The 16,328-nt window shown below is 41.0% G+C and overlaps 1 protein-coding gene across 5 annotated transcripts in view; it reads right to left on the bottom strand.

Moving 5' to 3' along the window:
* Positions 1-16,328, bottom strand: part of WIPF1 (WAS/WASL interacting protein family member 1) — a 57,590-nt gene that overhangs the window by 36,374 nt on the left and 4,888 nt on the right. Inside the window, exon 1 of one of the 5 annotated variants that reach the window (XM_051787424.1) lies at positions 2,889-6,386. The exons of the other annotated variants lie outside the window; for them this stretch is intronic. The gene's annotated coding sequence lies outside the window, so the exon portion shown is untranslated. Of the gene's footprint in view, positions 1-2,888; positions 6,387-16,328 lie in introns of those variants that run through there. 5 annotated transcript variants of the gene reach the window in all.

A 16,328-nucleotide genomic window follows, 5' to 3' on the forward strand; every position in this document is an offset into this window, starting at 1 on the left:
TAACCTCCTTCAATGTCTAGATGCTTTTAACAGCTAATTACAGAAATGACTTGCAGAACTTGCATTCATGTGTGGGAGCAAGGAAGGTAGAGGGAACAGCTAGCAAGGTGTGACAAAAATGTGCTGCAAATAATATCCCAGCAAAAGATACACTTGTCCATTTGATATATTTAGCATTAGAACAAAAAAAAAGTCTTTAACAATGCAGTAATTTTAAAATAAAATATAAGAACAGTAACCATTCAGCATTTTACAGATTTACTTCTATTTAGAAACCAGTCTCAAGACTCCAGCTCTCACTGCCATGAAATCTTTGCATACACTATGTGGTGAAATGAAACGTGCTATAAACTCTCTGAAGCTGGCTCATGCAGTTCAGGTTTGCATTAGGTAGTGTTACACATCTTAACTCCTACTTCTTCCCTTGCAGAGAGTAGAATACCGTGGATGTGGATCCAAGGGCACAGTGGACACAAGATCAACAGAGTAATGCAGACGAGTAGTTTTTGGGGAGCAAAACTGGCCAGTGACTAAGATGGCATTGAGTGATTTATTCTGTTTATTTGCAGAATTAAGGATTCTTTAATGTTGCTTTCATCTAACTGAAGTTCTCTCAAATCTAAAAACTTCTACACTAACACTGGCCAAGGGAAAGAAACGAACATAAACAATTAAAAAAAAAATCCAGAAAAATGAATTTTTCTTCCATAGATGCTATGAATGCACACAAACATGCACACAGTCTCTCTTCCTTCTGAAGTTCAACAGAAGAGTAGTATTTTTTTTCCTGAGCACAGAATTTGTCTCCATCTGGTTCCATTTTTTACTATTTTCTTTTTTGGTTTCCTTTTCTCTAATTCCAATGCATATTTATTTCATTTTGTTTAGTCTGTGCTCTTTATTCCCTTTCCTCTTTTTGCAGATTTCCTTTTTAATTTGTTAGAGGAAGAAACATTCTTTCCCTGGTTTTCATAATACAAGCTGGTGGAAAGAGCCCATTCAGAAATCCTCCCTCTTCAACAACCACTCCTGCTCTTTCAATCCTGGTTGCCTGTGTTCACTCCTGGTAGCAGAGTAGAAGTGTTAGGTTTATTTATTTAGGAAAGTGTGTTGGTTTATTTTGTAATTCAATTTCAAATGGCTGGCACAAGCCTCTGCGTGGAGGCTCAAATATATTGTTTACGAGCCATTATATTTAGCTTAAACCAACTCCTAATCTATTTGAGATGAGCCACTCTAAGACAGGATTAGACTGAAATGAAAATGTCTGCAGTGGGATTTTACTAAATTGCTTTTAAATCACATTCCTAGTTAAACAGTGCTCTGGTGAAGGCTATAACCCCTAATACATCAGAAAGGCTGATTTGGGGCAGAACTTTGGCTCTCTGAAAACTTGCTGGTTTTACAGAAGCAGGGGAGCCCAGCTAAGGCCAAAGCCTTCTCTGTGTGTAAAACCTCAAAGCTTGAAACATGAGAGCAAGCTCTCAAGGCTGAGCCACAGATCTGTTAACTGCCCAGAAACAGAGCCCTGTCATTCCCAGAAACAGAGCCCCGCCATTCCCATCTCGCCCAGACCCTCAGTGCCGCGCAGCAGGGCCAGATGCAGCATCCACTTCTATGCGCGGGAGGAGGCGAGTACTTCCCTGCTTGGGCAGCCTGGTCTGTCTGGAGCCACTGCATCCATCTTATGCAGATGTTTCTACACTGAGAACAGGATGAACGCGCTGGGTGGGATGAGGAGGCTGAGAGAGCTGTGCAGCTTGGTCTGGTTTTCTACATAATCAGGGAAACGTTCTTAAAAATATTTGGGAAGAAGTATGGGCAGTTTTAGGAACACTCTCCTGACAGTCATATATCTGATTTTAACTTCTGTCATGCCCTTGTTACAGCACTGTCATCCCCAGCAGCTGCATTTCATGCTAGATTGCTGCCACTGCCACTGTACAAGCCTCTCTGCCTCACAGGTTGTGACATTGCCCAGTGAGCAGGGGGGAGGCACTTGCCACCACCGCCTGAGCCCTATGCGGCTGTCACCTCCTCTTCCCCCCATGCTCTCCCAGCACCATGCAGGCCCTGTGCTGGGATTTAATTTGTTCATATTCTCTGCAGTATTACTACTATATTCTACATTTTATCATCATTAAGGTTGCTTTCTTTGTAACTTTCATTCCAACTTTGCATTTAAGATTTATAATTAAACACAATCCCCTAGTAATTTAAAAGTAAGAATTATATTTTTGCATAGGAGTACCGAACATACATCCCATTAAACAGTCTCCCTCTGAGAGCTCCCAAGTTGTCCAGAACCAACCAAGTGCCATTTTATTCCAGATACAGTGTGTTCCCAATCAAAATCCTTCAGCACAGAAAAGTCATGATGGAATTCCTCAACAGAAATCACCAGGAATGAGAGAAAACCTTAACAAGAGACTACACGAGTAAAATCAAAGAGAACAGCTACTTGGTACAGCCAAAACAAACAAAGTGAAGTTTTCACTACAGTCAATGATTTTAACCTGTGCTTGGAAAAGCACTTTCTGGTATTTATTCACTGAATACTTCTATTAAAAATTCAGACCTTTTACTTATTATATGAAAGTCTTAACAAGACAGAGAAGATTTCATTCACACGTCTAACGTGACTCAGGTCCACATTGCTGTTGTACTGCAAGACAGGCTGCTCCAAGCTTCTCACAAACCAAGCTAACTCACAGATGAGCTTCCTATTTTTGCCCTGTACCATTCTGCTCTGAAAGCCCACGTTGTTTACTACCTGCTAACGCAACTGCCATATGGACCACTCCTTATCCACTGCCACCAAAAGTCAGTGAAAATACACATGCAGAACCCCTGTAGGATAGTTAAAGAGATGTTTTAAGAGGACTAACCTGTGCTATTTGAATCCGTTGGAGGTCACCCAATTCTGAACTTCCTCAGCAGCTTTGGTCTTGTTTCCTGTAGCGTGGCATGTGACACCACACTTCCTCACCGCACCTTGCTAGACTCACTTTGCTGATGTTTTAAAATCAGATGAAACAACTAACTGTCCCTAACAGCATGTTTAAGAAATTTCTGATCTAATGTTGAACCACTGACATTTTTGCATAGCCAGAGAGCCCTCTTCTACTGCCTTCTGAATCACTCCACGATTCAATGGACCTTTCTGTACTTTCTTGATATTGATATCAAATGCTGAATGTGACTATGTGATTCTGCTCAGTGTTCCCCCTGCTTCTTTTAAAGAGGAAACAAATGCAGTAGTGGAGAATGTAATTACGCTGCAAGTGTGGGAAACTTCACTTAAAGGATATTTGTTTATCAAATTTTCATAGTGGTAATGAGTTGATGAATTCAAACAGATGCACTTATCAGCATTTTCAGAAATATTTTCCTTTGAATACAGCAAACAGAAGTTTGAGTCCTATAAAAAGTAGTTCATGTCTTCAGAAGAGTAAGGTTTTCTCAGCTGTAACAGTGTGAATACATATACTGTTATCTAGTGCAGGGATGAACAGGTCTGAATATATGCCACAAAAGGAAGGACAGTAAAGTCCTGGATTAGAGTAGTATGTTTACAGGACTAGTCAATACATGTTGCTTTATCATATTTTTCTTAAAGTCATGCGAATTTTGGAAAGACAATCTAATCCTAAGTGGTACCAACACCAGAAATACTGACATAGCCTGGAGATAAAGTTTGAAGACTACCATATCAGAGGAGAGGCAGAATGGTCTTACCAGGGTCAGCAAGGAGATACTGCTCTGCTCGAAGATGCTCCTTGTGGAACATGTTAAACACTCTTCAATTAGGCTAATGGAAAGTGGTGGAGATAAATTAAATATCCCTTTATTTAGTGAGAGCTGAAATAATGACCTCCAGTGCCTGGGGCACTGATCAGCCTGGCAAGGACTGTGTGAAGGCAGTGGGTTACAAAGCCAGAGGGGTTCCCTTACAGACTGACTGCAAACATCTGTGCTGGAGCACAGATTGGGTTTAGCTGCACCTAAGTGTGAAAGTGAAGACCCTGAAGGTAGGAAGAGAGTGAATAAACAGAGAGCAATACTGCACATTTGGGATGCAAAGCTTTTGGCACTCATTCATGGCTGTCCTGCCAACACCATTCAGTTCTCCCACCACACGCCACAGTTGTCTCAAGTGTGTTGGCACGGTGGTTCCACAGCCTGTGCCATGGACCACACTGAGGAACTGATCTAGTGGTCAAAGAGTGATCAGTTTTGTTTTTTTCTTTTTCTCATTCTCAGACATGAGGGGACAAGTGTTAGCAGGAAGCCACTACCCAGGCTGTAACACAAAACCACAGCTACAGTGAGAGACCCAAGCCAATGGCAGCTGCTTCTCTGCCCACAAATTGACGCATTCTATGTAATTTCTACATAAATTAAGAGGTTTCCACTAAAATGTCATCTTTTAAATTAACCTGTGCCAGATGAAGACATCAGTGTTGTGAGCAGCCTCCCTGTGACCACCAGCCAGGGAGTACATTCCTATCTGCTGCCTCAGGGCTTCCTACCACTGCTTGCTTGTTTACTACTATCAAATGAGCCAAACTAGATCCAACAATTTTTATCAGTAGGTTAAAATAATCTGGATAATCCCATTGCAAATGAAGTGGCAATGGTTTTGAGGATCCCACAGAGATGTGGGAGTAATGAACTCTGGCAAAGAGGTAGCAACAACAGGATTTCATGGAGCAGCAGCTAAGTATTGAACAAATCACACCCAGCTAATAAGAGATGTAAGTATTTTATGTGTAAATATGCAAAGGATACCCACACAAAACAAAATATACTCATGATGGAAAACCACCCCAAAACTAGTCCACAAAGTGGATGCTTTTACATGAGATACTTTCCGAGCACACACATACCCCCCTACTTGTGCACACACATCTGAGCTCCTGTAGCTGTAGTAGGAGAGCATGTGCAAACACATGTCTGCAGATGCACCTGCTCTGCCCCACTGAAGGTTTTGGGCCAAATGGCCAAGGTATTATTTACACTGGAAGACATTTGAGAGCTCTGTAAGGCTCATGCAGCTTAAGCATTTTCCCCCCCAGTAAGCGTGCAGAGACATGATACACCAGACCCTGAGCTTCAGAGGCACTGAGGGGAAGTTGAAGAGTTCAGGAAGTGGCCATGTTTGCTCTCAGCACACTGCTTCTTTGTCCTCCCCCAGCTGCTCCCACAGGGGCTTTCAGACAGCCGGGATCCCTCACAAGAGAAGGGTTATTTATCTCTGTTTTAAGAAGGGGCTGCGTTTACAAAGTCACTTTTAATGTGTCAACCTCTATGTGAGGATCTAGTCACATACGTTGGGCTGTGCCAAAGCTCTGCTTGGAGCTGCTGGTGGGGCATATCTACTTTTACATCCCCCCCAGACACTGAGGGTTGTTCAAGATGGGAGGAATTCATTTGCCCAGCAGGTAGTTTGCAGCAGTCTCCCAATCACTTTTAATCTGTGCCCAAGCAAAACAGCCTCCCAGGATGTTGCTTCAGCCAAGTTCAGAGTGCAGCAGCACCTCACCACGCCTTTCAGTGGGGCCATGCAGAGGGCACTGCAGGGACAGCAGATGCAGCTGTGTGACACCGGGGAGACCCACCGCGTCCACAGAGGTCTCACACAGCAGGGTTTGCTGAGTCACCACAGACACCAGAGCATCTGCCAGCTCTGACTATGGACCATTAAGACATGAAGAGAAACATATGAAGCCTGATAAATTCTATAATCTGTGAACAAACCACTTATTTCTCCATCCTTATCACAGATGAAGAATCTATTGGCTAGCACCTTCCAGAGGAGCAAAGTTTTGACAGAGATTTTTGCCAGTAATCTTATGTAAACAAAACTTGCAACTAATGCTATGTCTCACCTTATATATACACACAAGAAAAAACCCTCTCCTTGGCTTCTGACTAGAAAGCATACCTGAAGCTCTTCCTTATGTACATCTGGGTACTTCATGGAGGCATGTGCTACTAACCCTGCAGATGGTACAAGTTATTTTTAAAACCATAAACTGACTTCCCCTCACTTGCCATGAGATCAAATACCGTTTGATTTATGAATAAAGGACCACCCCAGAAGCAATAACAACTTGCACAGTGGCCTAACAGATAAGCTACACAGGGATGTTAATAGACACTGCTGTAAAGCTATTTGCACAAATGATAAGCTTGTCCTGTGCTATTGGGATAAAAAGGTAATCACAGGCTCCGAGGTTTTGGTTTAGATTAGAAACTTGCACTACCCTTCGTCCATACATCTGAGTATACTGGACATGGTGATCCAGGCTAACAGAGCATGCTGAAACCCAGCATTCAATATACCTCTTGCCTTATAAAAATGGTCCCCATTTATTCATTATATGGAAATCCCCTCCCTTCACTAATATGGCTACCACCCACCCCCCCCCATCCCCCCCCCACCCCCCCCCCCCCACACACACACCCCCCCACACACACCCACACACCCTCCCCCTGCACAGAATAGTGGAAATGTTGGGGGCTGTTTTCTCTCTGGTACCCATCACCAGCAAATATGAAAAATTAACATGTCACTTCTCAGGCAAAACAGTCTGTACTGCTCCTGACTTTGAGCAGGCAAGGTGAGTGCAGGAGTAAGCCATAGTGTGGAACTGCTAATGTGCAGCTACAAATAAACCAAACAACCAACTCCAAATCTGTTAGCCAAATCACCAGAGCCAAGCACTGATACAGAGGTGTCCAAACTTCAAAGCAGGAGCACAGTCGGCAAGTTTGTTGAAAGAATTACAACCAGGCATGGAAACTGGGACTTCTCAGTAGCATATAAACCCTGCTGTTTCCATTTCCTCTTTCTCATTATCGGCACAGACGGGGGCTGAAGATTAGTAAACAGTGGGTGTTTGAGGTGAATTAGAGCATGTGTGATGTAGAGCTAGGTATCCTGGTGGCATCTGTGTGACTTCGGAGTGATGTAAATATTTAATGTTGCCCACTATATTTCTTCAAAATGATGAAATATTAACATGTTCCTTGGGGATGGGAAAATCATACCAGGTAAAACAGAATCTATTTTGTCCTTCATCTAGGATATGAACAAAATCTGAGGGACAAAAATTTTCTGGTAGATTCCCCTGCTGTAGCCATGTATATGTGAAAATGAAGAGTCTGAAATGTCCTATCTGAAACCAGGGAAAAAAACCCCAAAATCCAAGAAATTCTGGGATAAAACTCTTTACACAGCTATGGGCATATGAGACATTACATTTTCAGCTACCACTCTTGCTTTTAGCCACAAATTATCCTTTAAGAGGACAATCATTTAAATAAAAGCCGTTCCTAAGAAAATGTACTATGCCTAGAAAGGCCTATGTATTTCTTGACTTGAGTGAAAACCACTGAATGGACAAACCTTGCTCTCAAAGTTACTTGCCCTCCTTGCTCCTATAATATAGACAATAACAGACTCCTGAAGAAGAGTTCTGCACTGCATATATATTTTATATATCTACATATATATCTCATAAAACATATTTCTAAAAGGAGAACTCTGTCTTTTAGGAGTCCCTTCATATCATCATAGATATTTCTAATAACCTTAATGTATTCTCAGAACCCAAAAAGGAAGTTTTAATAAAAGGAACAGCACTAGTTGTAGTTTCCAATGGTTAATTTCACGTAAAACCTAATTTCTTAGTTTGTTGCTTTTTTATAAAATAAGCTTGAGACACAGTTTCTCTTTGACCCTATCAAAGAATATGGGATTGCTCAGCAGGTCCATTAACATAAGAATGTTAAATTAAATACCCTTTCCAAAGGGTATTTTCAATACTCTTTGCCCAGTAAAATCTGCCTAGCTGTTTTTCTAGAGCAGCTGTTTTTCTGTTATACTTTGCTAATGGCATGCCCAGGCTTCAAGTACCTTTTTTCGATACATGAGCATGCTATGACAAAATTAAAAGATATTTATTATCGAACAACTTGTCTTCACCAAATATTCATATCTGCAATTTGAAAATTTTCAGACTCATGCAAACAGCTGAAGAATTTTTATATACTTGGTTAGTTTTTAAAAGATCGCACTTGAATCTGAGTTATATTTTATACTCAAATCTCCCATCAGTATTTGTGTACATATGTATTTCACAGACACATATTTGTATATGTAAATAAAGTTAAACAAATCTACACTTTAGAAATCGTGACCTACCACAACATGTTAAAGCTACACAAACATTATGTATGTGTATGTATTAAAGCCACGCAAACAATACTCACTGGTAAGAGCTATTACTGCTGCTTAGTTTATATCCCCTTTACATTCTCAATTTCCTATCCAAAGCTCATGCCCTTGTAATTTTTTTTCAAAGGTAAAGTAAGTCCCAATCTTTGGGAACTTGAGTCCACTTCTTGCATTCTTCCCATGGGTAGTATAGTCCACATCAGGAATAACTGGATGCCAAATATAGCCACAGATGTGAGTCTCTGCATACTTGCTGGGTGATTATAAAATAGAATCAGCTTCTCTGTTGTATAGTGGATGAAATCTTTTATCCTTTGCTTAGGGACCAGTGCCAGCAATCCCATACTGATTTGAACTATGCCCAAGTAAGGTGAGCAAGATCAGGTCATGTGCAAGATCATATGTTTTTGTTTCATTAATATTTATTGACAACTGTATTCTCCCAAGAGTATACAGGAAAAAGGGAGGCTCAGTATATGAATATGTATATACACTATATACCACATTATAATTTAATTATCTATGCAATTACTATTAATTAGGAGAGCAGTAGTTAAAAAAGTGACAGAGAATTTGCAGAGTCCATGAAAAGCATCCGGATCAGCCTTGGAGACTAACATTCTCTGTTTCCTTAGATGGTGAAAAAAAATTCATCCCTATTGTAAAATCCCACATCTCACTCGCACATAAGGGGTAGCTACATGGGACACATCTAAGTGAGACTGATCACACCACTATATCAAGTGTTGGCCCTAGTCCAAAAGGGTTACTCAGTTAGCTATCAGGGAAGAGTTTCCAACCTTGTGGACAATCTGACTACTTCATGATGGCTTTCAGCATAGAAGTCATTCAATGCCATTTTGAGCAGGAAATTCTGTCTTGCACCTGGCATTACCAACTCATTGACTCATTACCAACTCATTAGACTACACTAAACCTGACAGAAAGCAATGTTTAGTAACAGCTCACCCAGCTTAGAGACAAATTGCTGATTTAGAAATAAAATGCCCTATATTGCCATTCATCAAAATCTGGTTTCATCAACTGCTGAAACTGAGTCAGTAACCAGGAGACTGCACTCACAAGTTATAAAGCAACACCTCTACCTCAAAAGGCTATGAGACTATCCTGCTGTTCCCACAGCTAGACAAATAAAAGGAGCTGGGCTTCTCATGCCTTGGATATGCAAGTTCCCATAACATGTTTGGGAATTGACAATCAGGACAGCCCAAATGTGTAGGCTGAGTTTGAAAGTGGAGGCAGTGGTATGATATTCAGGCTCAAAACAGCTTGGCAACAGGTCTCTCTCATTAGCAGAAGTCTGACACAACTATAACTGACCCTGGAATCATCGGTCGGCATCCCACTCTACATGTGTTTTGTTTCTTTCTTCTCCCACTAGCAAAAGGCCAAGTACCCAGTAGAGAACAGAAAAATTAAAGTATATGGCTTATGGCTTCAAGGGTGTTACCTATGCACAACAGAAACCCCCAACTGTGTAGTTTGAAGCAAGTGCTGCTAACAGAGCAGAAATGCCTTGCAGTTCAATTTCTAGACTATTCAGCAAAGCTGGCTGGCTCTCCTGAGAGGTTGCACCACAGCAGTGACCTAAGAGAACAGTGCAGAGGAAAACAGCAAGGACCACCAAAAACTCTCCTACTCAGCCTGAAAAATCACAGCTGCCACAGAGTAAGGGGGATCCTATAAGCATGGGGAGAAAAGATTAGTCACGGGCGTTTTGGTAGAGCCCTACAGTTCCAGTTGGTCTGTGGGCCAAGTCCCAGCAGACCCAGCACAGTTCCTTACAGAGGATGAATTGAGAGTTGATACTCCCCAGCTCTCATCAACAATGCCTCAAAGCATCCCCACACGCTGCAGGAGCCTAAAGGTGTTTTTTCACCTGCTTCCCTGATGCTACATGGTGCCAGCAGGGGCTCGGCTGCACCAGCTGTGAGACAGGCTGTATATACCTACTTGAGGTTTCATGATGTTACTAGTTTGGATTTAAGTAAACTCCATGACACTTAACTTTGGGGGTTTTGCTACTAAATCGGACAAGGACTGTTCTCTCAACTTCTAATGCCAAAGCCGGTACCTCACTTCACTTTGGGAAATTCTAGTTTTGAAGACCTTTGATTGTCCATGAGGCTATTTCCATAATTATACCCTTAAGAACTATTTAAAAATTCCCTCATTTTATACTTGTCCTATACCAGACAGTATTCCCTTGTGACAGGGTCTGAGATCCAGAACTGATGCACATTACAGAAAATGACAGTGATACCAGGGGTCATATGCTCCACTGAGAAATGAAGAAACCAGGACCTGGACGTGCCAGAGTTAAGTACAGAAACTGAGACTGCAATTTGTGACAGTGTCACTGGACAGAACCAAGAGTTTCTACATCCAACACGCCTGCAAATAATCTGGTTTTTTTCCCCCCCCATTACAATCACATCACAGTGACCCTGCAAATCTTGGAAAAAAAAAGATATCAGCATCGGAGATTTAGAGCAGAAGGGCGATCCTGCCTTTAGGATGCTGATTTCCAAAAATAACCACCAGTGTCTACCAGAAAACAGAGGGAGCATTTCCGGAAGCCTAACAAAAAAAAAATAGCCCAGAGAAGAGCCCTAGGAAACACTGTCCTGACCTTCTGGAGCAATCCTGCTCCACTGGTCTCATCTCAGCACGGATTCCTCACAGCAACCTTACATCAAGGTCAGGGTTGCATCTACTTTTGCTAGTCCAGAGTGATTTTTTAGTGTATCTCTGTTCTCACTTCCTAGGGCATAAAGCCTCAATAAGAAATAGCAGTGGGACATTTCTTTATCTCTATATGAAGGGAATAAAACAAAAATACACTTTTTTTTTTTTCATTTTCCCTTCTTGCAGGTTTTTTGATTCTATATGCATTTACTTCTATCCACATCTTACAGTGGATGGCCTGGAGCAAAGGCCTTGGAATCTGTAAATGCTGTGGTATTATACATCACATGATATAATTACCACGGTTTCTTTAAGACCTCCCCAATCTTGCTGATTAGTGAGCGGACAGTGAACAAACATATTTTTGAGAAGAATAAAAGCTTTCAGTCTAAACAAAAAATAGCAGTCATATACCATTCTTACTATAAACTCCATTATTCCTCCTAAGAGGAAACTTTCTTGGGGAACTTCTAAAGTAACACAAACCAGAAGAAAACAATGACAATTCTTTCCCTTGGCAGCACAAAATCCCTCAGTGTTCTCATTTAAGTACTGCACATGATGACATCCAACTGGGTTTTACCCTGCAATTCACTCGCATTATCAGGGATGTTCTGCTAAACAACTGGCACATTTTAGATGAATAAAGAGGGAACTTGTCCAGTCATCTCAAGCTGTTTGTCAGTTATGGAACACTTAATTTTCTAGTTCCCTATAGCAGCTCCAGTTAATTTGTCTTCCTCTTGACACCAGTCAGCATGCACACTTTTTTAAGGATGCACACATGAAAAAAAAGAAAAAGCTATAATAAAACTTGGAGACACTGATCCTGCAGAGAGCTGCTAGGAAAAGGATAACCAATAAATGAGGAAATAAATATTGCTGTAGTTCTACCTAAGGGTACAAGTAAGTATAAGTAAGCAGCAACTCCTCAGAGTAAGATGCTTCACTCTGAAAAGCATCATCATCTTTAGTTTTAACTTCAAATGAGATAAGAACATGAGCTGTTCATTTACACCCAAGGGACATTAATCAATTCAATTAAGAATAATCTATTTAAAGTAAATCGTGCATGAAATAATTTTTCTGTCCCTTCCTTAGCCACATATTAAGATCAAATGCAGAACTTTTATTTGAAAATACAGGAAGTTCCAAGGGAAAATTAGTTCTTTATGATTTGCTTCTGCCTACTATTAAAACAAAGTTTTGGGCTGTCTGCCACCATTTGAGAGTTTCAGGTTCCAAGACGCCATCAGAACTATTGATAGGAAAAGGTGTACTTTTAAGAAATCTCTTTCTCTCTGTTTCAAAGCAGTATTAGTCCAGAGTGGTTTAAAAACACAACCTGCAGACAGAAATTACAATATACTGGTAGGTGTTTTGTGGCCTCAGTTGAACAGCATTCTCCCTAAAACTGAAATGATCATACTTGCATACCTTCCTTACCACCTCATTGCTATCATTTGATTTTTCATTTCATCCCACTGGAACAGAAAATTTATTTCTACTGGGCATTGCTCCCTATCTCAGTGGTCTTAAAATCAAAGATAAGACATATGACCATACAAAAAACACAAAGGAGCATCTGACCAAAGAGAGAGACATTTAAAGAGACAATTACACTGAGTCATGCAAACTCACTTATGGTGAGCAAGTGGTTTCTTTACTTACAACAGGCACAACACAGCACCTTTTATAGTTTACATTTAATATTTCCTTTAAAAAGCGTTTTCAGCAGCTTCAAATGTGAAAATTCTCTCTTTTGCATCTCTTTGCCAGGAAAACAGTTTTGGAAATATGTTAAGCAAAGTAGGTCAGGCAACATTAGGTAAACCAGAACATGAGCAGAGCAGTGAATGATGTGACAGTCACAGGAGGACTGATGAGTTGGAGCAAATTGAAGAGAGGATTGTAGAGCTCAGTACTGCCTGGCTGATGCTGTCCATGTTTGCCAAACTGCAAGTCAAATTGATCCAAAAGAGCATCAAAGTAAGTATCCTCGAATTACTAGCTGAGGAACCTTTCCTCAGGTAGAAAGTGAGGGGAAGAATAAGCAATCCTTCCCTTCTCCCCACCAAATACTTTCTGTCCTCCATGTCTTTCTGTTAAACAGCTATCAAGCTGATGCTAGTTACAAATACAGTTATCATCCTGTTTAGACTACTCATAAAGGAAGGTTCCTGATTAATGCCACCCTTACACCTCTGGAATGCTACTTCAGCTGGAGCTGCAAGGTACCTCCAAGCACCCACAGTTTTCTCAGGGACCAGGGTAATTTGAGGGTAGCTAAAGGTCCCACCATTTTCAGAGCCTGACAGTGAGGTGAGCCAATAAGGCACTGTCTGTTCCCAGCAGAAATAGCAGAGACACCACTAATCTAATTTAAGGCAGCAGTTCTCACTTAACTGTTCATATCATTGCTCTAAAAAAAATAGGGGAAAGGGGAAAATTAAAGAAAGGGGGGGAAAAAAAGTTGGGAAAAAACGGAAGCTCAGGCAAACCCCTCTTTGTTTTTGAAAAAGGGGGCAGAGCACAGCTCAGAGCCATGGGTGCATGGACTGGTCTAGAGGGACACTATCCGCTGAACTCTTTCTTAATTCCCAAGAACAAGTATTTTAAGGATTGTATTTTGCACACTACACTCACCCTTTCAGTCTCTCTTGTCTAAGAAGATCCTTAAACCAGCAAAAGAGAAGACCACATGAAAAAAATAACCTTAAAACAAAATCAGAGAACCAGAGTCTGGATCAGAAAATTAATTACATATTATGTAATTTAAAAGTCAGAACCACAGGAGATTAAGTTCTCTATAGCCTCAGGTTCAGCATAAAGAAACTCACATGCTAACCAAATCCTGCAGTGTGCTGAGCCAGTATCATAAACCTATGGGCAGAGGCTGGACCTGCCAGCCTTGGGCTGCCCCTATCAGCACACTCAGGTGTGCACTGTAGGTATTTCCCTTCCCAAAAAATTCCAACTTCTCAGCTCTACACATGTTCCCATTGTAAAGAGGCCTTCTCTAATGCTTAAAAGAGACTGTTGTATTCAGCCATACCACTGAGCGTGGCTGATTTGGGATGCATTTGTGAGCACTCACACTTGCCTTGCTTCCACGGCAGCCAGGCATAACACCCATACCTATCTTCCACACACACAGCTGCCCAGACAAATCAGCTTTATGTAGCTGGCAGGCTCAGCTGTTACAGGGCATTACTCTGACACACAGCCCTCTTCACAGAACATCAGTGCACATGTTGTGCACAACAGGTTGTGGCAACAATAAAATAATGCGTTATCCTATCTGATTTCTATGACTTAAAGGATTTCCCAACTTGCCATGCCTGCTGATGCCCTCTTAACATTTAGAGACTTGTGTCAAGTGAGCTACAAAACTGATCTGTTATTGTGGAGAACAAGCAATGGATAGATCTGCTGAATGATGCAAGGCTCCACTGACTTTTAGTTGTGCTTATGCAACTCCATAGTTCCACAGCTGCTAATAATTAGCAGATGATCTGCGTAAGTGCTAGACAAAAAAAAAAAAAAAAAAAAGGAGAATCCTACTTCATCACTTAAAAAACAAGCTACCAAAACAAGAGTAATGATTTTTTCCATCTGACATGATTTTCTTTCTCTCCTCTCAACAGAATTCAAACAAACACAGCATAACGAATTCAGCATAACTTATAACTGAAGATCTGAATGGTGCCTTGTTCGTAGCATTTGGATTTGAAACACAGATGCAGTTAAATCACAGCTTAACTCCTTCCATGATACTCTTTAAAATGCTGATCTGTGTTCTTCTCAGCTTACAGATTTTTAAAAGTTTTCAAGTGAGAGTTTTCTTTTTAAACAAAGAGATTCAAACTTGGATTCAGTGTACAGCTTTCTCTGCTCTTTTCCTCTCTTAAAAAATAAGAGATTAGTTGTTGTGCAACTAACTGGGAATAACATCACTTTCTAAAAATTTCCTTTGCAGCTCTTGTCTTTATTTCACCAAATCCTTTTCCAGACCTGATTTTCTAGGTTTCCTGAAAAAAAAAAATAATCAGTGCACTAAATTGTTCTTTAGTACTAAAACTGCCTATGAATATGACAGAAAAAGCAAGAACAGGAAAAAAAAGGAATAGGATCTGTCAGTGGGTAAGAGTAGACTCTGTTGCCAAGTGATCTGAAAACAGTTGAGTAGGGAAAAAGAGGTAGTTCTATGTTTAAAGACAGAATCTTTTAGCTACTAAGGCACTAGTCTGCCAGTCAGACGATTTCTGATCCTCTCCCAGCACTATCACTGACCTGCTGCTATGAGACTTTGGGCAAAATTACTTCCTTACACTATGCTTCTCTATGTACTCCAATTTTTGAAGTCTTTATTCAGACTTCTCAAGGCCATTTTCAGATGTTTTGAGACCACTTTTATTCCCGCATGTTCTGGGGACAGACAAAAGCAGTCATGCTTTTCCAGTAATGCAAAAACATAGCCTACAGCCAGCTGGAAGGAACTGTTGGATCTCATGTAGTTCAGAGCAAGGCTAACCTGGCTTAGAGCAGATTGCTTGAGCCTTATCCAGACCAGTTTTCAGACCATCTCCAACAACAGAGACTCCACAGTCTCTATGGTCAACCAGTTTCAGTGGTTAGCCACCCTCACTACCAAGGACCTTACTGGCAATTTTTGTAGGAAGCAGGACAACATGCTGAAGGATGCAGTTTCTTCTTAGGGCTCACTTCTGGTCCTGTTAAGTCAGGATCCAGGAAAATAAAGAGAAGCCTGCTCCACATTGCTTGCTCTTCATGGCAAGAGGATTTCAGCACTCAAGCACAGCATTCACCAAAAATATTAAAGAGAGGGAGGAAGAGGGAATCACCTCACTTCCTGAAGTTATCACAAGAGAAACATGCACAAGCTATTTCAGGCTCACTGACCTGCTAAGAGCATTTATTTTAACCTCTGTATTACTTCCCATTAAAGACCATCCTGTAGCTTCTTCAGCATGAGATACATACTCAGGCTGAGCTCAAATGAGATAGAGAACTCTCTCATGAAAGCATGCACTGGTGGACAGAAGGGCCCTTCTCATGGACTTTGTTGCAAGAAGAAAACGGCAGGAGCTACACACACACATACACCTAGGAGATTAAGGATGAGGGGTGCCACATAAACACATTAAATCTTAGAAACTTTTGCTTCTTAGTAGTTTGAGGAGTTACAAAACTATACATTCTAACTCCAGAGCATACTTATGTGTAATTGGATCCAAATGAAGAACACTAATGAGGTTATGGCTGAGTTAAGTGTTACAAAACAGACTCAAAATACTCTCCTTGTGCTTCCCGTTTATCTCCTTCCAGGAATTAGGAAAAACTTTCTATTCTG

Source organism: Manacus candei, unplaced genomic scaffold (genome assembly GCF_025592945.1).
Source record: "Manacus candei isolate 608988 ecotype Guabito, Panama unplaced genomic scaffold, ASM2559294v1 h1tg000023l, whole genome shotgun sequence".
NCBI lineage: Eukaryota > Metazoa > Chordata > Aves > Passeriformes > Pipridae > Manacus > Manacus candei.